Raw genomic sequence first — 21,100 nt, forward strand, 5'->3', positions numbered from 1 at the left:
TTTTTGTACAGTACGCACACCAGAAAATCCGTCATCATCCGTCACCAAATACTGGATTTAAATTGTATCGATTGCATGTATTGGGCACTGTACATCGATACAAATGTTTCCGTTCATTATCACGAATAAAAGCCCGACTTGAAACGGCATCGCAGGACACACAACATGCGGTTGTTCATTTTGAAGAGATGTTTTTTATGTTTTCAAATCCTCTGCAATAATGATGTTGGGCTGAAATTGTTATGGAATATTGTTACATGTTGTTTGTAATGTAATTTATTAGGAAATTATTGATTTGATGAAAGATCAAATACTTACTGCTAGCAAACGAATAAAAAGCGACACCAATTGTTCTTCGGAAACAGATAATATCGCTGTTGAAAACTTTTGACATATACATATACTCAGGGGTGAGTAAACATCATGGATAATAACTCAAAACTGAGTAAACATGGTAATTATGAAAATTTGGGCAAATGTTACTCAATTATCCAGTACCCGATAACTCATTTTTGACATTTTGCATAAGAATACCAAACTGAGTAGATCCTAATCAAATTAGAGTTAAAATAAAGCAGCGTGTGGTATCTCTGGCTACCAGAGAAACCAGATGTGCAGATTTGTCTGCAAAACGCAGATTTTTAGAGTCCGTGTGCAGATTTTTATTGATTCGCAAATATATTTAATAGTTTCTGCAGATTTTTGTCAGAGTTTCCTTTTATTTACGCAGACTTCAAAATGTGTGCAGATTTTCGCATACTTTACCTGCGTGAGCGAAATTTTTTTTCGAATCCGTGACTACGAAGTGCAAAAAGATTTAAAAGGCTGCTTACACTCACGTAAACTCTCATATAGATTTTCAGAGTATGCGTGTTCACAAGAGCAAAAATATTTCTTTCCTTTACTCTCTTATCCATAGTTTCAGGGGGAATCTATCTGTCAAATATCGTGTAACCGTGACCAGCATATTTGGCAACAAGGCGTCCGGTTGTTTTGGTTTTTGTCGTTATGATTGAAGTTAAATTCAGTAGAATTGTAACGTTCTTTTTTAACCAAACTCTAGAAATCGCGGAAAACTTTTATTCATAGTGCGTTGCGTAGTGAAATTTGGTGGCAGCAGCCTGCAATTAGCTGAAAATCATTAACTTTCCTCGCCACACAGGAAATCTTTTAAACGTCATGGACCAACAAACTTCATGGACCAGAGTTGATCTGCGATAACGCACACATATATGAATTTTGACAGCAGTGAGTCCCCCCTGCATAGTTTACAGTTATAAAACCTGTAGCACACTCTTTGACCGAGCGTCAAATATTTGTCACTTTTTGACAGATAAAAATTTGGTCAAAGATAATTATTTGTCACTCTCCAATTTTACCATGGGGCAAACCCGGGCAAACAACAACCATGATGTCAAATAAATTTGACCATTATGTCAGAAGGTCAAATATTTGACCATTAGACAAAGAGTGTACTACAGGCTTAAGCGAAGTGAAAAATTTGACAAGTGAAAAAGCGTAAATTTTTGCTTGCGAAATCTCGTGAAAACCCGTTTGTGGAACCCGCAGGTATTTCACCAGCCTACAGTTTACAGTTTAAGTGAAGCGAAATTCATAGAGATTCTGATGAAAACAGAGATGCCAGATGTTTTTGAAAAATGTCTGCAACTGCTCGAAAAACCGGAAAAATGTGCTCGAAATCTGAAAAAAATCTACCCGTGATCCGAAAAAATTTCGCTCACGCGGGCAAAAGTCTGTGAAAATCTGCACACATTTTAAGAAAATCTGCGCAAATATAAGGAGACTCTGACAAAAATCTACAGAAATCGTGGAAAAACTGCAAATATCTGCAAATCACCAAAAATCTGCACACGGACTCCAAAAATCTGCGTTTTGCAGACAAATCTGCACATTTGGTATCCCTGGATGAAAACATCTTCACGCTAGAGGCAAGTATTTGTTTACTAAAACATCAATTATATAAATTAAATTAATTTGATTCTTTGTTTGCTTTACAGGCTCGTTCAACAGAAAAGGATAATTGATATTATGTGATGAATTTTTATAGTAAAATTCTAATTCTATAAATAAAACAAAAGTTGCATTATATGCAATCATTTCCAAGTAAAACTGTTTTCATTTTAATATCTTTACTTTTCTTTTTCCGACTCTAAGCAAAGTCATTCGTTGTTTTGCTTTCGTCTCGATTAGACGCAAATTGTTTATCTCCGTTTGAGTTCGCAAAATAACAATACACGAGTTATCGTACGGGTGTTTTTTTGTCGATTAGTTCTTGTGCTGCGCGATAACAATAGCCTGTTATATATCGGCAGAAACATCTGCACACTGGTAGCGGCAGGCTACCCCGCCAGTGATTCGATACGCAGCTGATATATCAGCAAGAATAATTCTCCCGCACCGCTGTTACCCCGCTAGCAGCACGGACCATCATACGCTCGAGCGAGTGGAAGTCAACTACAAGTGGCATCTACAAGGTCGCGTGTAGGACACGGCCACTGCGTCTCAACACGAAGCTGGAGCGTCATTGTTTGTTCTGCGGAGACGCTCGATTAATTCTACTATCAGCCGTGAGGTCGTGACTTAGACGTTCGGTGACGTATTACCTTTAGAATTTTTACTATTATTATCAATATTATTATTATGTTATAATATTATTATTAATATTATTATTGATATTATTATTGTTATTATTAATATTATTACTATAATTATTATTATTATTATTATTATTATTATTATTACTATTGTTATTAGAATTAGTATTACTGTCTTTTTTTTTTATTCGATCCATTGTAGATTGAAAAATTGTTTTTAAAATTTAACACCAACTACTTGAACCCCCCCCCCCCCCCATATTCGAATATTTATCGTTTGTGTGTGGTAGAGCGTAACGCTCCCGCAAAATGGACGACATGCAGGTGCAACTTTTCCTGGAGGTGGAAACAAACGGGGAAGAAATTGAAATTACTCCCATCAGCTCACCCCTACCTTCCCCTGTGCCCTCCCCTTTGCCAAGTCCTGTACCAAGAGTACCGGAAGTACGGGTAAAAGCTTACCCAGATGCCGCTGGCGGTCCCTACGTTGTTTTTTTCCGGCCCATAAAGAAGCCATTGAATATTATTCAAATTGGCAAAGACCTGGCAAAACATTTTTCGGCCGTAACCGAGATTACGAAGGTGAGGCCGAACAAACTGCGAGTTGTCGTGAGTAGCTTGAAGCAAGCAAACAAAATTGCTGGCTACGAGCTCTTCACGAGAGAGTATCGCGTGTACATCCCTGCCAAGGATGTAGAAATCGACGGTGTGGTTACCGAGGGGAATCTCACTGTCGATGACATTTTGCTTCATGGAGTTGGCTGTTTTAAAAACCCCTTGATGCAAAGTGTGAAGATACTGGATTGCAAGCAACTGCATTCAGTATCCATCGAAGAAGGGAGAAAGAAATTCCTCCCTTCGGATTCCTTCCGAGTAACATTCGCCGGAACCGCGCTGCCGAACTACGTCCGCTTGGACAGGGTTCGTCTACCTGTACGCCTGTTCGTACCGCGGGTCATGCATTGCCAAAACTGTAAGCAGTTAGGTCACACAGCCACCTACTGCTGCAACAAGGCACGCTGTAGCAAGTGCGGAGGCAATCATGCTGAGAACGCTTGCAGTGGGGATACTGAAAAGTGTCTTTATTGCGAGGGAACTCGGCATGACCTTCCGGCATGTCCCGCGTACAAACAGCGCGAGGAAAAAATTAAGCGTTCCCTTAAGGAACGATCAAAGCGCTCTTTTGCAGAAATGCTTAAGAGGGCTGAGCCACCCTCGACAGGAAACATCTTTTCCTTTTTGCCAACCGATGAGGGTACATCTGACGATCCCGTCGAAGGGTGTTCCTATGCCTTGCCAGAGGGATCTAGGAAGAGGAGAATGCTCAACTCTCCTAATCTTTCTCGTAAAGGTCGTAAGATAACCCCTAGCGGAATGACCAATAAGACAACACAAAAAGGAAGCGGTGAAGAAAAACCGAAGCAAGTACCCCCCGGTTTTAATTTCAAATCAAACCAGGAGTACCCACCGCTTCCTGGGGCACCAAAAACCCCTCGTGCACCCATTTCTCGATCAGAAGACATAAAAGAAACAGGGTTCATTAAATTCTCTGATATTGTGGACTGGATATTTAAAACATTCAACATACCAGATCCCCTTCAAAACATTCTTCTTGCCCTTCTCCCAACAGTGAAAACCTTTTTGAAGCAACTCACAGCAACTTGGCCCCTCATTTCAGCTATCGTATCTTTCGATGACTAATACGTTGAAAGAGGTTAGGAATTTTGTCACTGTGTTACAGTGGAACTGCAGAAGTATCATCCCCAAATTTGATTTATTTTCACATTTGATAAACACATACAATTGTGATGCGTTCGCGCTTTGTGAAACTTTTCTCAATTCAAATGACCAACTTAATTTCCACGATTTTAACATCATTCGTCGAGATCGAGACTCACACGGTGGAGGGGTACTTTTAGGGATCAAAAAGTGCTATTCTTTTTTCAGAATCGACCTCCCCTCGATCTCGAATATTGAAGTTGTTGCCATTCAAACGAATATGAATGGAAAAGACCTTTGCCTTGTTTCGTTATATATTCCCCCATCCGCGCGGATTGAACAGAAGCAACTCCTTGATATAGCAGAATTGCTTCCCGCACCTTTTTTGATTTTGGGAGATTTTAACTCTCACTGTTCGCTATGGGGGTCGCTGTACGACGACAACCGATCTTCTTTAATTTGTAACTTGATCGACGACTTCAATATGACACTTTTGAATACTGGGGAAGCGACACGTGTACCTAATCCTCCAGCACGTGAAAGCGTGCTTGACCTATCCCTCTGCTCGACATCACTTGCGTTAGATTGCCAGTGGAGAGTAATCAACGATCCCCACGGTAGTGATCATCTTCCAATCGTTATATCAATCGCTAATGATTCAACTCCCCCGAACCCAATCAATATTTCCTACGACCTTACACGTAATATTGATTGGAAGCGTTATGAGTCTATTACAGCGGAATCTATCGAGACTCACGAGGAACTTCCTCCGGAGGAAGAATACGCGTTCTTAGCTGGCTTGATAATCGACGCCGCGACGCAAGCTCAGACGAAACCGATACCCGGGGTAACGATTAGACAACGCCCTCCCAACAAATGGTGGGACAAAGAGTGCTCTGAGCTGTACGCGCGAAGGTCCGCGGCGTATAAGGACTACCGGGAGTACGGCACTGTCAACCTACTACGAAAGTACGAGGCACTGGGCAGGCAGATGAAGAGCTTAGTAAAGGCGAAAAAACGCGGGTACTGGTGGCGGTTCGTAAACGCGTTGTCGAGGGAAACAGCGATGAGCACTCTTTGGGATACCGCCAGGCGCATGCGGAACCGTGACGTTTCGAATGAGAGTGAGGAGTATTCAGATCGCTGGATACTCGATTTTGCCAAAAAGGTCTGTCCGGATTCTGTACCGGAACAGGAAACCTTTCGCGACGCGTTTATAGTAACTACGGAAGAGCCTCCATTTTCGATGTTGGAATTTTCAATGGCTCTCCTGTCGTGCAACAATAAGGCTCCAGGGTTAGATAGAATAAAATTCAACCTGTTGGAGAATCTACCCGACTCTGCAAAAAGACGCTTGTTGGACTTGTTCAACAAGTTTCTTGAGCTAAATATTGTTCCGCATGACTGGAGGGAGGTAAAAGTCATTGCTATTCGGAAACCCGGGAAACCTGCCTCTGATCACAATTCATATAGGCCGATTGCGATGCTCTCTTGCCTCCGGAAATTAATGGAGAAAATGATCCTCTTACGGTTAGACAAATGGGTCGAAACAAACGGTTTACTTTCAGATACTCAATTTGGCTTTCGCCGGGGCAAAGGGACGAACGATTGCCTAGCGTTGCTTTCTACTGAAATTCAAGTCGCATTTGCTCGTAAAGAGCAAATGGCTTCTGCGTTCTTGGATATTAAGGGGGCTTTTGTCTCTGTCTCTGTAGAAGTTTTAAGCGCGAAACTTTATTCGCAGGGACTTTCACTAAATCTGAATAACTTTTTGCTCAATTTGTTGTCAGAAAAGCATATGTATTTCTCACATGGCGATTCGACAACTTCCCGAATTAGTTACATGGGCCTTCCCCAGGGCTCATGTTTAAGTCCTCTCTTATATAATTTTTACGTCAGTTCTTGAGTACGGCTGTTTCTGCTTTCGCTCCGCCGCGAACACGCACATTATAAAATTAGAGAGAATACAATATCGTTGTTTCCGTATTGCCTTGGGTTGCGTGCAGTCGATCCATACGATGAGTCTTGAAGTGTTAGCGGGTATTCTTCCGTTGAAACATCGTTTTTGGAATCTCTCTTACCGGTTGCTAATTCGATGCACAGTTATGAACCCATTAGTAATTGAAAATTTCGAGAGGTTGGTCGACCTTCAATCTCAATCCAGATTTATGACTTTATATTTTGACTATATGGCTCAAGATATTAATCCTTCTTCATACGATTCCTCCAATGTCGCACTTTTAGATACTTCTAATAATGCTATATTCTTCGACACCACCATGAAACAAGACATTTCTGGTATCCCGGATCAATTGCGACCCCAAGAGATCCCTAAGATTTTTTCGAATAAGTTTAAACATGTTAGTTATGATAAAAGGTTTTACACTGACGGATCTAATCTAGATGAGTCCACTGGCTTCGGTGTTTTCCACGAAAATTTTACCGCCTCCTACAAACTCGATGCTCCTGCTTCCGTGTACGTCGCAGAACTTGCTGCTATTCAGTACTCTCTTGGAATCATCGAAACCCTACCCACAGACCACTACTTCATCTTCACAGATAGTCTCAGTGCCATTGAGGCCCTGCGATCGATGAAGCCTGTGAAGCACTGAAAATATGATTGTAGAAACTACGAAAAATATTGTTCAGCAGGTGGGACTCGAACCCACAACTTCATTTTAATATCGGATAAAAATCATTCGAAGCTCGGTAAACATTCTTTTGAGATTCAAAATCCAAACACTTTATGTTTATATGTCATAACACGAGAATTGAAAGTGTTTTCCTTTTGAAAATGAGGTGTTGCACGATAAATAATTCTAGTGTTTCGCATATGAATTCTATTGTGATTTCAGAGAAAAATTAGAATTTTGCGCTCTAACTGACAACCGAAAATGACAATCTCAGGCAGCACCGATAAAAATGCGACTCAAGAACTTGTTTGTCAAAGCGTATGCACTCTTAATTCACTTCAATTGAAATTGAATAGCATTGACTTATAGCGAATTTCTTTATTCCACTGTGTGCGGGCAAAACTGCCGAGGAATAATAAAACGTCATCGCCGTTTAAGACGCAAGCAGCGTTGCCAGGTATCCAGATTTAGCTGGATTATCCAGATTTTTGGACATGTATCCAGGTAAACAGCTTTGATGTCAAATTATCCAGATTTTTCATGGATGATTCAGATTTTATCCAGATTTTATTTTCTCTGTTCCGCAAAAAGGTCATCACTTCAATTTTGGCGCGAAGTTTTGCAATTTTGTCACCTCAAATTTTGCGTACACCAAGACTTTTATCCGAAAAAATAACCTTTCACCCCACGAAATGACTGCCAGATTTTTTCCAGATTTTTATTTTGCCTTTTCCAGATTTTTTAAAAAATGACCTGGCAACGCTGGACGCAAGTAAGAAAGAGATGTCAGATAATTGTTTACGCACTTAGCACGTGCGGTAGTGGGTTGAAGCTGACATATTTTACAGTGCGCTTCGGGCAGCACGGCAGGACAAAACTGGGTCAAAATCGAGCGAATAAAGAAGGGTTTTGACAGCAGTTATTGCGCTTCCAGGTCAAAACGAGGTGAGCTGGTGGAATAAAAAAATTCGCTATTAGTGCCGCCTTGATTTCTTGCCCTTGACTATGCAGCAGAGCCGCATTGATATGGTTTGCAATCAGAATGTTCTACGAAAAAAACTAGTTATAATCCATTATTTGATGTTGCTTAAACAGTATGCAATATAACATAGTTTTCACAAAAAATGACCTTCTGTGCTTCGACGAATTGAAGTTTCGGACTTCGTTAGTATTGTTATAGTTCGACCATTTGGAGCTGTTTGCAAAATTCTGTTTCGATATTTAATGGTCCCCATGGCGTTGCTTCCGCTCTAATTTCGAGGTCAACCAACTTGTCACGTAGCTTTGGCGTTTGGGTTTGGCGTTTGAGTTTTCTTAACATTGTTTCGTTGAAGGGTCCAATTAGGCTTTAGGCAGCCCCTTCTAATTCAGATAATTGAAATGATATCTGTTCGATTCTCGGATTCATAGTGAAGCTTTTCACATCGACAGGAAGGCTGAAAAAATTACGAAACAATTTACTATTACCTTCACTTTATCTCGGCGAAGAAAAAGGAAAAAAGACTGTGGGCATCAGGTTCATACAGAAAAAAATTAGTCTTATGAAAACCACTTTTTTTTTCAATGTTCACGGAACTAAAATCACTAAAATTACCAGTTAACATCATCTCCTTCTATGTTTAAAATTTACTTCTAGCGAAAATCCGAAGCTTCTGAGCCCTACCGCTAAGCGAAATTCGAAGGCCTAATTTCTCCATAACTTCTACTGGCTCCAGCTCGAGAATTCCTAAGCTCCAGAAAGTGTTGTTTTGGAAATTTGTTTACTTGAATAACATAAATGTTTTCCAGTACCGCAAAAGCGTACAGCTTTTGTTACTATGTCTGTTACTTGCGTCTTCAAAAATGAGCTTTAGTACTATCATAACATGTAGCGTTATTACTACCATAACATGTTAGACATAATATCATGGCATTGTTGTGATAAATACATCAAATCGACAAAAGCATGCGAACTTTAACAAACCAGTATGTTGCCGTACCATGTTCACTAACCGATCTTAAAATTGGCTAAATGATGCCCATCGCTGATGGCAATAAATCGTACATGCCTTTGATGATGAATATGATATTCTTTGCTCGATCAAGACAAACGAAAACCTAAGAAACAAATAAAAAGACTCTAATTAACTAATGAGGTGTAGAGGTGTAGAGAATAAAACTTATTCGGATATTTTTGTATTTCAATTACGAACATTTTACTATCCCCAGTTGAACGTGTATCGATTGCTATTCCTTACAGCACTTCTTTACCAGTGTTTGAGATGTCTGACAGTTGCGGGTGTTGCTTCTTCTTTTTCTTGAAAATAGCCTGCATTCTAATTTTTTTGTGAACGGACAATATATGTTTTGGCCAGTAGGGCGAGTTCAAGTGCAAAACACTTTATAATGTCGTGTCGATTTCTTTCAGTGTAGATTTCTTTTCTGATTTCGAGCAGATTTTCCCGGTTTTCGAGCAGTTCAGACATTTTTTAAAAACATCTGGCATCTCTGCTGGCTACGACAATACTAGCAACCACTTCTACTTCATCGCGGGTAGGATGAAATGGTTTTTATTTTCATCCCGTAAGAAGAATTGAACTAAGTAAACTCAGTATACTAAAACGCAAAGAAATTGTTACTTGTGTTGAGTGTCGTTAGGCAAAAAGCATATATGTACTTTTCATTGATACGAATGTTTTGTACAATTAATGGCGGAATCTGAATGCAAAAAGGTGATTGTTGCTTATCAAATACTTGTATACTGGATGTTATTTGAACTTCAACAAAAGTTTGTAAGTATTTATAAAATGAAGCATTTCAAAATGATTAATATTTCCGACTTAAAATAGTTTCTACGATGGTTTAATTAGTGTTAGTATTACCATTCGTCATGAATGCACCTTACATTTGTGTTGCCGTTTAGAATCGGTCGTTTCTTATGGTCCGTACCGAAGTCAATAATGTATATCACTAATAAAATTGGTCGAATGTAGAAGTTACTTTGTTATCGAGTGAAAAGCAGTATATTAATAATAATAATATAAATATTGTGGTGAATAGTTATACATTACCACTTATTAAAACTCATTGAAACCCCTAGTTGCAATCTAACTGCTTCCAAAATTCTTCTTTATTCGCTTCGTTTTGAACTAGTATTGACCAACTAGCACCTCCGAAGGCTTCGAAGCACACTGTAAAATTTGTCAGTTTGAGCACACAAAGTATGGGATTAGTTTGTAAACAACTATCTGGCACCTTATCCTTACATCATGCATCGTAAATCGCAATATCGTTTCTTTATTCCTGGGTACCCAGTGATAATGTTCTCTAGGTACTTCCGTAGTTGATTCCAAATATCACGAGCACTGCCAGCAGTTTGCACAAGGTCTTCAATACATAACAAGAAAACCTCTTTGACAATCGACGTTTAACCAGCCGATCAAGGCTAAATTGTATATTTTAATTCAAGTTACAATTTATCGTGACATAAGAGATCTCCACATCGAATGAGGAATCACAGCTAGCCCGATTGAGGTCGGACGTGAAATATTTTCACTCGCGTGATATTTCGGAACAAAATATGTTCCTACGATTTTCAGGAGTGTACATAATCGGAATTAAATGTAATTGAGTCAATTTATCCAGTTTCTACTTGGACGCTGAAGAGTAAACACGTACAAAAGAGTGCTCCCGAAGTGATATAAGTAGGTGTCACACCTAGTGTGTTCTTTTGTCTAACTTACAAAAGCGGAATCTATTCGCGTTGACGGTGTTGCTGATATTTGTTTGGTTTTTGCATGCGAAAAAGAAGGAAGAAAATATTTTTGCTTTTGTCATCACGCACATTTTGACAATTGCATATGAGAGTTCACGTAGGTGCGAACAGCCTTCAAAATCTCTTTCAACGCGAATAACCCGAATTCAAGGAATAGATAAAAAAAAAATGGAAACCAGAAAAAATACATTGAGACTGGCTGTTGCCAGTTCAGCAAAAGTTCCGATGCATCTTGATGTACTGAAGTTTTTGATGAATACATTGAAAGTACCTGCAACCGATATCCTTTCAGTATACAAGGACGAGAACGAACAGAAGTTCTATGTGAAATTTATCGATGATAAAAGTTTCAATCGATTTACCAGCTCTGTGGACGAACAGTATGTGTTCCAATATGGCGACGGTGAGAAAGCACGTGTTAATTTGGAAATGGCTAGCAGACAGTTCAAATACATCCGTATTTTCAATGTTCCCCCTGAAACGGAAGACAAAGACATAGCTGCCGTCCTTGGGCAGTTCGGGAGAATCAGACAACACGTCCGAAAAAGATACCCTGCGGAGTACGGGTACCAGGTCTTTAGCGGAATTAGAGGGGTACATATGGAAATCTAGAGAGAGATTCCGGCGAATCTTTATATCAACCATTTCCGCGCCTGACTATATTACGAAGGGCTTAAAAACAGGTGCTTTTTCTGCAAAGCAGAGGGACACATTAAGGCAGAATGTCCAAAACTAGCCAGCTTGAAAGGAAATCCAACCGATAGTCATCTGTACAGCCGAGTTGTAGCTAATCTCAATGTCGCCACAAGAATAGAAAGTTCTATGGATGCCCCATCAACATCGATGACGGTTCTTTAGGTATCGAAGACGAGAGCTAGCGGTAAGACAGACTTAAACGAGACGGTCATCGTGAATAAAGATGAAGGGAGTATCGCTCACAATGTGGTGGAGAAGCACACGGTTTCATCACTAGCAACCATGCAGCACAGTACAACGACGTCTACGACGCCAACGATCACCACCGAAGAACAAAGCGGCCCAACGACGCCGCGGACCATCTCCGAAGTTAACAACGACGCTCAACAAACATCGATCGCTACCGACGCAAGTGAGAACACGCGGAAGAACGGGAATCAACAGCTGAAACGACCTCCAGGCACAACCTCAGAAGCAGAAAGTTGAAGATGCAGAAGCAGGTAGGGGACGAGGAAGGAAAAAGAAAGCTCATCAAACCGACGCCAAGCGGCCAAAAGAGGAACGGAACGAGAAGTCGTTCAAACAAGTGAATCGATGTACCATCATGCCATCTCCTTTGCTAGCCGATCAGTTTATCCGATTGGAACTTGAAAAGTTATCTTTTTCTGTGATGTGTTGTTATTAGCACCACGTTTTAAGAAGAGTAACTTTTGCTTCTAATGCCAATTATACGTAGAGTTGCAACTATTAACTTGAATGCGATTAGTTGTCGCGTAAAACAGCACTTGCTCAAAGAGTTTGTATGGAATAATGATCTCGACGTTGTCTTCATGCAAGAAATAGCGTTTGAAAATTTTTCGTTCATTCCAACGCACACAGCGTTGGTGAATATAAGTGATGATGGGAAGGGCACCGGTATTCTCTTGCGTAACGATGTAGAATATTCCAATGTATAATTGAACTCAAATGGTAGACTAACGTTCGCTGTCATAGATGACATAAATTTTGTCAATGTTTACGCACATTCCGGTTCACAGTATAAACGGGAGAGAGACCTGCTTTTCACAAACGAAATCCTAATGCATCTGGCTAAATTCAGAGATAACGTGATATTGGGCGACTTTAATTGCATTTTGGAAAGGAATGACTACTGGTTCAAATAAAAACATTTATGGTGGGCTAAAGAGATTAGTAACTGAGTTAGACTTGAAGGATATCGAATTAGCAAAGAGTTCAAAAGGAAAATTTACATTCTGTAGAGGGGACGCCAAATCGCGAATTGATCGAATTTACGGTTCAGCAAGGTTTGTAGGTTTCACTAGAAACGTAGAAACAGTTGCCGTACCTTTTTTAGATCACCACAGTGTGACTTTTAAACTTGTAGTAAAAGACGCTAAAATGAATTTCTATGGTTAAGGGTACTGGAAAATGAATACTGCATTATTGGGAGACGAGGAAATACAGAATAAATTTAAGACTGCATATTTACAGCTGCAGCGAAGGCATTCCTACCAAAATTTAAATTTTTGGTGGAACAACGATGTCAAAAGATGTATCAAAACGTTTTTCAAAAATAAACATTTTGCAATTAACAAACAATTAAATCGTGAAAAAAGTTTTCTCTATGGGTGTCTCATTAACATTCATAAATCATCGTTCATAAATCGATCTTCCCAGTCAAAATTATTAAAATTACGTATAAACGGTGATGTTACATCAAATTACAATCTGCTAAAAAGCGAAATATTCGATCACTCTGCGACAAAGTTTGAAAAACAATATAGTTCATGCAGAAATTACAAAAACGTACTGGCAATCATAAATAAACGACTTGACGACAATGACAGAACGAGTTTATCAAAACCAATTACTTTGGCAGAAATAAAACATGCAATTACAACATCTTCAAAGAAGACATGCCCAGGACCAGACGGTGTAAATTATGAGTTTTACTCAACTTTTTTCGATATCGTAAAGAATGATCTACTAACACTGTTTAATTCTTTTCTGATTAATGGCGAGTATCTCCCGGCTTCGTTTTCTGCAGGTACCATAGCTTTGATACCGAAAAAGGGTGATCGATATAACTTGAACGATAAACGACCGATCAGTATGCTAAATACTGATTATAAGATGTTTACAAAAATTCTTTATAACCGTGTGCAGCCTATGCTTGAGAAATTGTTAGGACCTGGTCAGTCTTTTTTTTCAGGTCTGGTCAGTCTGCCTGTATTGCAAATAATTCATGTGTCGATAATTTGAGACTTCTACGGAATGTGTTCATTAAGTCTAACCGCAGTCGAAGACTAAAAGGAATTTTGCTAAGTGTAGATCTCGAGAAAGCATTTGACAGAGTCGATCATGACTTTTTGTGGGCTATTTTAGACAAGTTTGGTTTTCCCCTGAGTTTTATCGAGTGTCTTTGTAAGCTGTATAAAAATGCTACCTCCAACGTAATATTTAACGGATTCCTAACATTTTCGTTTAAAATTTCAAGTTCGGTGAGACAGGGATGCCCAATGAGCATGGCCTTGTTCGCGTTGTATCTGGAACCTCTAATCAGAATGATACATCAAAATATCACAGGTGGTTTAATTGATAGTGTTATCATTAAAGTAATAGCATATGCTGATGACCTGAATATTTTTATTAGAAACGATAGTGAATTTGATATTATTCTACAGTTAATTAATTATTTTAGCATCTACTCAAAAATCAAATTAAATTTGATTAAATCGCAGTTTTTAAGATTGAATAACTGTGTTGTAGGGCCTCAAATGATTAGAGAATCGAATGAGATAAAAATATTGGGAATTAGATTTTCAAAAAACTTCAAACAACTGATTGATTCGAATTACGATAACCTAATTAAAAACATTAATTATGTTTTATCACTTCACTACAAAAGAAGATTGAACCTTTTTCAGAAAACTTGGTTATTGGACACCTTTATACTGTCAAAATTGTGGTACATGGCACAACTTTTTCCACCTAACAATAAACATATAGCCTTATTAAGAAATACCTGCGGCAAATTTCTTTGGAAGGGTCAGTTTTATAAAGTTGAGCGCAAGGAGTTATATTTGCCAGTATGCGAAGGAGGTCTCTCTCTTGTCGATATAGAATCAAAATCAAAAGCACTTTTCATAAAAAATATTCTTGTAGCGAAAAATCAAGCTATTGCCGATGAATTCAGGCTCATCAAGAAAATAATGCGAGTCTTAAAAAAAATACGCGTGACTGGATTCAGATGGCACAAAGCCTTCGGAATTCAAATTACACCGCATGCCAACAGTTTTACGACTATCTGATTGATTTGCAGAACATTACGATCAAGCAACGAGTTACTAGACCAAATATGCTATGGGAAATATTTTTGAGAATACCAGTCGTAGTTTTTTGTCATGTGATGCTAAGTCAAAGTTGTTTTTAGTAACAAGAGATATTATTCCATCCAAGGTAAGCTCTTCAATCATCGCGTAAGAGGAGTTGATTCTTCTACGTGCAATTCTTGCAGAAGAATTGATACAGTGGAACATATGTGCTTAGCTTCGAATCTAATTTGGGGATGGCTAAATGAAATAATTAAAAACAGATTCAAAATTAATATAAATGACGCTCAAGAACTGCTGTTCTGCGGCATAAGCAAGAGAAATTTCAAGTATAAGGCTGCATTATGGCTAATGGTCGAAACTATGTCGTATTGTCTGGATAAGTATGATACGGGAAATATAAAAGAGTTGCAAAGTAGAATCCGCGAAACGCGTTGGAATAAACGAAAAATATTTGCAATTGAATTTAAACACTTTTTTGACATTTTTTAAAAACAAAAATTGTTATTTGTAACGAAGTTGAATGGAAAATGTATACTGTAGTTAAGTTTGCTTTGTAGAATATATGTTATATTGTTTGAATAAAAAAAATGCATTTTTTGGTTAAAATGTGGTTATTTGTGCAGAAGAGAATTTTTAAAATAATTAAGAAAAGTATCTAGTGATTGCTACTGGACGTCATTGAAATTTCGTTATAGTTATTGTGTATTAGGTGTAGACTTTCAAACCAGGGCTCTGCTAAACTTGAAGCGAAGCGTTTAGCATCGGTTTCGGAACATCTTCGAGACCAATTTAGGGATTTTTTCACTCGCTCACTTAGAAGGCGCGTTGAGGAACGCGGACTGGAGGATGATCAAAGCATGTGGCGTGTTTTCGTTTCGCTCGCTGCCGGATAAACGAATTAGCTGCCATGAAAAAGTTGGGCAGATCTGTACACTAATAGCGGAGAATTTCTTTATTCCATACTCAGGTATTTGGATGCATAACAGGAGAAGGGGAGGAGAAAAAGTAAATTATATTAGAGACATCGAAGCTTATATGATCAAGTAACATTAAATACGGGCCACTAATGCAAATTAGTTTGGAAGTGTAAATACAATTTTATGTCCAATAGATATAACAAAGTATTCATGCGGAGCTTAGTGTTTATAAAGGCGATCTCGGAATGTACGTGTATTACCAGGCATTCTTGAAATGGGTTGTTGGATGAACACTAGAGCTGTCACCTTTCATTTCCAGGGCTAAAAATGTTTGCATCCATATATTACGAAATTTATTAAAGAATGAAAATATAAATAGGAATGGATGCAGATAGATTTTTCCATAAGAGCACTGCCGGCCATCGCGGTCGTGAGTGACTATCAGTCAAACTCGCAAGTTTCTTTTGGTCGCGAAAAAGAGGTAGTTTTCTTGGTGTAATTTACGCAGATCTACAATAAAAAGTAGCAAGAGTGCGTCCCATAGTGCTCACGGTAGAAGTGCATAAAAGTTTTTGATCGAAGGAATAAAATAGTGCTACTTTTTGTTTTTTTTAGAAGAAACGTGTTCGCGGCATTGTATCGCCATTGTGTGATTGAAGGCTCTCATCATACATGGCCTAAAGTGAGTGCCTGTGGCAATACAATGAGCGGCCACATGTGCTACAGTTAGATCACATTCGAGATACCAATAGACGGTATGTCCAGTCCTCACCTACACTAGTGCGCGCGCTTTGAAAAGAGTCTGGATTTACAGGGTGAATGTATATTTAGTTCATGGGAAAAGTGCTTGCGTGCGCGATATTCTGATATACATACAGTGAATTAGTTATTAATAAAATAAAATTTTAAAAATTGAAAAAAAAAACAAAAAAAAAAAAATTAGCTTAGTGATATCTGATAAGTTCTTATTATGGCTAGTGACGAAGAGAAAAGTTTGGGTGACGGGCTTCTAAGTGATTCGCTAGAGTTGTTGCGCTCACCATCTCCGTCGGTAAATCCGCTAGAAGTGTACCAAGTGTTTGATTCGAATGAGGAGGATGATGGTGTTAATATTACCATCAGAGCGCTGATGCCGCCCGCAGTGGTAGTGAAAGAAGAAAAACTAGATCCAATCCAAAATAAGAGTGAAATACCAGACGAAGCTATGGATGTTGACTTAGCTAAGCCGGTTCGTCACGGGCTGTGCGGTTCGGCGCGCAGACGGCTAAGAAAGCTAATGGATGGCGTAATGGTCTACGCTGCGGCCCGGGAGCGGACTAAACTTCCTTTAGCCAGTACCCCAAAGAGGCAGAGGAATGCTGATCACGACCGTTCCAACAACAGCGAAGAAAAGCCGGTCCCAAAAAAGATGTGTGATTACCCACATCGAGAGGTAAATTTGAATGTTGTAAACAACGCGATAGCAACAAATATTCGAAGTGTTGAGTAAACCGCCGGTGAATCTCACAACACGGGGCGTCCTCACCGTTCAAATGTGGTTCAGGGACTAAAACGTAAAGCTTTTCCAGCACCCACGTATAGTGACATTGCCAATAGGGTAAGGGTAGGAATTTTGCCCAAAAATTACCCTGCAATTGAAATGTCGACTAATCAACTTGAAGTGAAGTGAAGTTCAAGAAGCCCTCTTGTTGAAAGTTGTCCAACAAAGACGGGAAGTATTCAAGCCCAAATCTGTCTGTTGTCGGTTTAAGCCAGGGTATTTAGTGCTCACGTGCCAAGACAAAAAAACAGCAATCTGGGTTAAGGAAAAGCTACCAACTTTAACACTCTGGGAAGGAGCTGATTTAGTAGTAGTGGACGAGGACAAAATCCCACGTCCTGACGTGCTGATCGCCTTTCTTCTTTGGAGTGCCAAATATGGCAATCAGATGATTATGTCTCTAATCGAGAGTCAGAACGAAAATCTCTCGATTGACGCGTGGAGAATTTTAAACCGTCATGTGAAGGGCGATCACGTCGAACTTGCCCTTACCGCTGATGATTCTTCGCAGCGCAAATTAGAGGAAAGAAAATTTGTTCTGAATTACAGATATGGGCAGATTCAAATGAAAAAGAAACGCCCCGTTCAATCAAATTCTTCAGCTTAAGACAATCAAAGAAACGTGTTCTAAGATGCAGCAATGGATTCCAATGAAGTCCATCTACAACTACCCGGAACTAGTGGCCTTGGAAACCAAGGTAATAACAGGCCAGAGGAGCCCTATTGTGAAAAAGGTAGTGTCGCGGGGAGTAGTGGTTCAAAACGCCAAGAGCAACCCGCTGGTGATAGAAGACCACAAACCAAAAAACCCAGTGGAAACTACCAAAAGCGGTCTATTCAAGACCGCCTTCAGCAGAATGAACATGCTTCAACATGAAGGTGAGTTTAAACTATATATATATATAAATATTTATAATTAAAGAAAATAATAATAATAATAATAATAAAAACCAATGAATGTTGTTAAATTTATTCAGATAAATCTTCACCATGCGAAGGGTGCTTCAGCGGTGCTCAGCAGAAGATTTTCCAAAGAAAATCTTGACGTGGGTTTAATTCAGGAGCCCTGGGTTAATAATGGGAGAGTACTGGGTTGCTCTCTGCCTAACTGCAATCTTCTGTACGATAGCAGCGATAGGTCTAGAACCTAGAACAGCAATTCTAGTAAACAAAAAGACTAAGTTTGTCCCAATTACCGAGTTCATAAGTAAAGACATAGTTGCGATCATGGTGGAGGTGCCAACGACCCGAGGAAAAACAGAAGTATGCATTGCTTCAGCTCATTTTCCTGGAGACACTGATGCCATTCCTCCTCCACTGATTGAAAAATTTATGAACTACTGTAAAAAAATAAACGCCCAATTTATAATAGGGTGTGACGCAAATGCCCATCACACACTGTGGGGTAGCTCAGATATCAATAAAAGAGGCGAAAATCTGCTGAACTACATTTCGTCCAACAATATTGACATATGTAATAGAGGAAATTCGCCCACATTTATAAATTCTAACCGGAAAGAGGTTCTTGATCTCTCGATCTGCAGTGACCTTTTATCAAGAAAGATTGTGAACTGGCACGTTTCTGATGAAGAATCACTGTCGGACCACAAACATATCAGGTTTAATTATAAAACCGAACCATTAATTACTGAAAACTACAGAAACCCAAGGAAAACAAACTGGGATCTACCGATTCTATTTAAAGAACCACAATACAATTGAAGATACACCAATAAAAACTTGTTCACAACTAGATAATGCCTCTGATGAATTCGTTGATAAAACTGACTTCATCATATCAAGCTAATTGTCCTGTTCAACATAGATCATCAAGCAGAGATGTTCCTTGGTGGAATGAGATACTAGCAGAATTGAGGAAAAAATCTAGACAATTGTTCAATCGAGCAAAAGTCACTTTAGACTGGGATCACTACAAAAAAGCCCTAACTGCATACAACAGAGAATTGAGGCGTACCAAAAGACAGGACTAGAGACGGGTCTGCGAAGAGATCAATAACGCTCCAACAGCTGCGAGGCTGCACAAAATTCTTTCAAAAGATCATCCAAATGGTCTTGGCAATCTAAGAAAAGAGGACGGCAGCTTTACAGTTGATTCCGCTGAAACTCTGGAAGTAATGATGAGAACTCATTTTCCAGGGTCAACACCCATATCCGGTGAAGTACAGGACTTAGAAGAGGCAGGGCTTTTATGGTCAATTGAAGTCTATTATAAAGCCTGTGAAATCTTCACGCCTGGTAGGGTTGAATGGGCATTGAGTTCTTTTCAACCTTACAAATCTGCTGGAAAAGATGAAATCTTCCCAGCACTACTCCAACAGGGAAAAGAAGCTCTTATTCCCCAGTTAACTGAGCTCTTCAGAGCCAGTGTTACCATGAGTTACATACCAAAAGCCTGGAGAAAGATTCGAGTTGTGTTCCTAAAGTGGGGAAAAGAGACAAAACGACTCCCAAAGCCTTTAGGCCCATCAGTCTCTCCTCTGTTCTATTAAAGACAATGGAAAAAATTTTGGACGACTTTATCAAGTCAACAGTCTTGGTGAAGTTTCCATTGAGCAAAAACCAATTTGCTTACCAATCAGGTAAATCTACAATAACAGCGCTACAAGCGTTAGTTAACAAAATCGAGAAGTCCTTTCAAGCCAAAGAAATAGCGCTGGTTGCTTTTCTCGATATAGAGGGGGCATTCGATAATGCATCCTATAGCTCAATGCGTTCCGCAATGGAAGCAAGGGGCCTGGATAACTGCATTATTGAATGGACAATGGCGATGCTAAGAGATCGAGAAATTTCTGCTGATCTTGGAGGTGCGCAGCTGAATATCAGATCTAATAAGGGATGTCCTCAGGGAGGAGTACTTTCACCCTTATTGTGGTCCTTAGTTGTAGACGAACTCCTTAAAAGGCTAACAGAACTAGGATATGAAGTAATTGGATACGCAGACGATGTAGCCATAATAGTTCGTGGGATGTTCGATGACACGATCTCTAATCGGCTACAAACTGCGCTCAAATCTACTTAAAAATGGTGTAGAGAAGAGGGTTTAAATGTTAATCCCTCCAAAACTGTTATAGTACCTTTTACCAAAAGAATAAAGCTAAATCTAAAACGGCCTATTCTAGATGGTGTTCAAATTCAGTTCGCAGAAGAAGTTAAATACCTCGGAGTAACTTTAGACAAAAAACTGAATTGGAATTATCATCTAGACAAGACTATCTCTAAGGGTACAAATGCCCTTTGGGTTTGTAGCAGAGCCGTGGGAAAAACATGGGGACTACGACCGAAAACAGTCCATTGGATTTATTCGGCAATTGTTCGTCCGAAGATTACATACGCTTCACTTATATGGTGGCCTAAAATTAATGAGGTAATCGCTCAAGCGAAGCTTGGCAAACTGCAGAGGCTTGCCTGTATATCAATAACTGGGGCAATGAAAAGCACACCATCAGTTGCTTTGGAAGCCCTCCTTTGTATGCTACCTTTGCACAAATATGTAAAGCAGCAGGCTGCAAAAAGTGCTCTGATATTTAAACGTTATAATTAGATCTCAGATGGTGACCTTGTGGGACACTTACGAATCCTTAAGGAATTCAGACTGAATTCTGATGTTAAAACAATAGATGATTGGATGACAACGAAGACAAACTATGACATTCCCTTCAAAGTAGTTAAATCAAGCCGCTATGAATGGGAGTCAGGAGGGCCGAGTCTGCGTCCAGGTTCTGTTTTGTTTTACACCGATGGATCAAAAATGGGTGAAAATACTGGAGCCGGGGTGTTTGGCCCTGGAATCAGTAGAGCTATACCAATGGGCCACAGTCCAACGGTATTTCAAGCAGAAATTCATGCTATTATTGAATGTGTGGATATCTG

General features: G+C 39.4%; 1 protein-coding gene across 6 annotated transcripts in view; it reads left to right on the forward strand.

The window, feature by feature from the left end:
• The first annotated feature begins 9,463 nt into the window (after window positions 1-9,463).
• The window catches only part of LOC129723376 (protein mini spindles), a 487,241-nt gene continuing 475,604 nt past the window's right edge, over window positions 9,464-21,100 (forward strand). For 3 of the 6 annotated variants that reach the window (XM_055677564.1, XM_055677567.1, XM_055677566.1), the window contains exon 1: window positions 9,465-9,738. The gene's annotated coding sequence lies outside the window, so the exon portion shown is untranslated. Of the gene's footprint in view, window positions 9,739-21,100 lie in introns of all 6 variants that reach the window. The other 3 variants (XM_055677565.1, XM_055677563.1, XM_055677562.1) reach the window with 3 other exon arrangements.

This window comes from Wyeomyia smithii, chromosome 2, assembly GCF_029784165.1.
Source record: "Wyeomyia smithii strain HCP4-BCI-WySm-NY-G18 chromosome 2, ASM2978416v1, whole genome shotgun sequence".
In the NCBI taxonomy this organism is placed as follows: Eukaryota; Metazoa; Arthropoda; class Insecta; order Diptera; family Culicidae; genus Wyeomyia; species Wyeomyia smithii.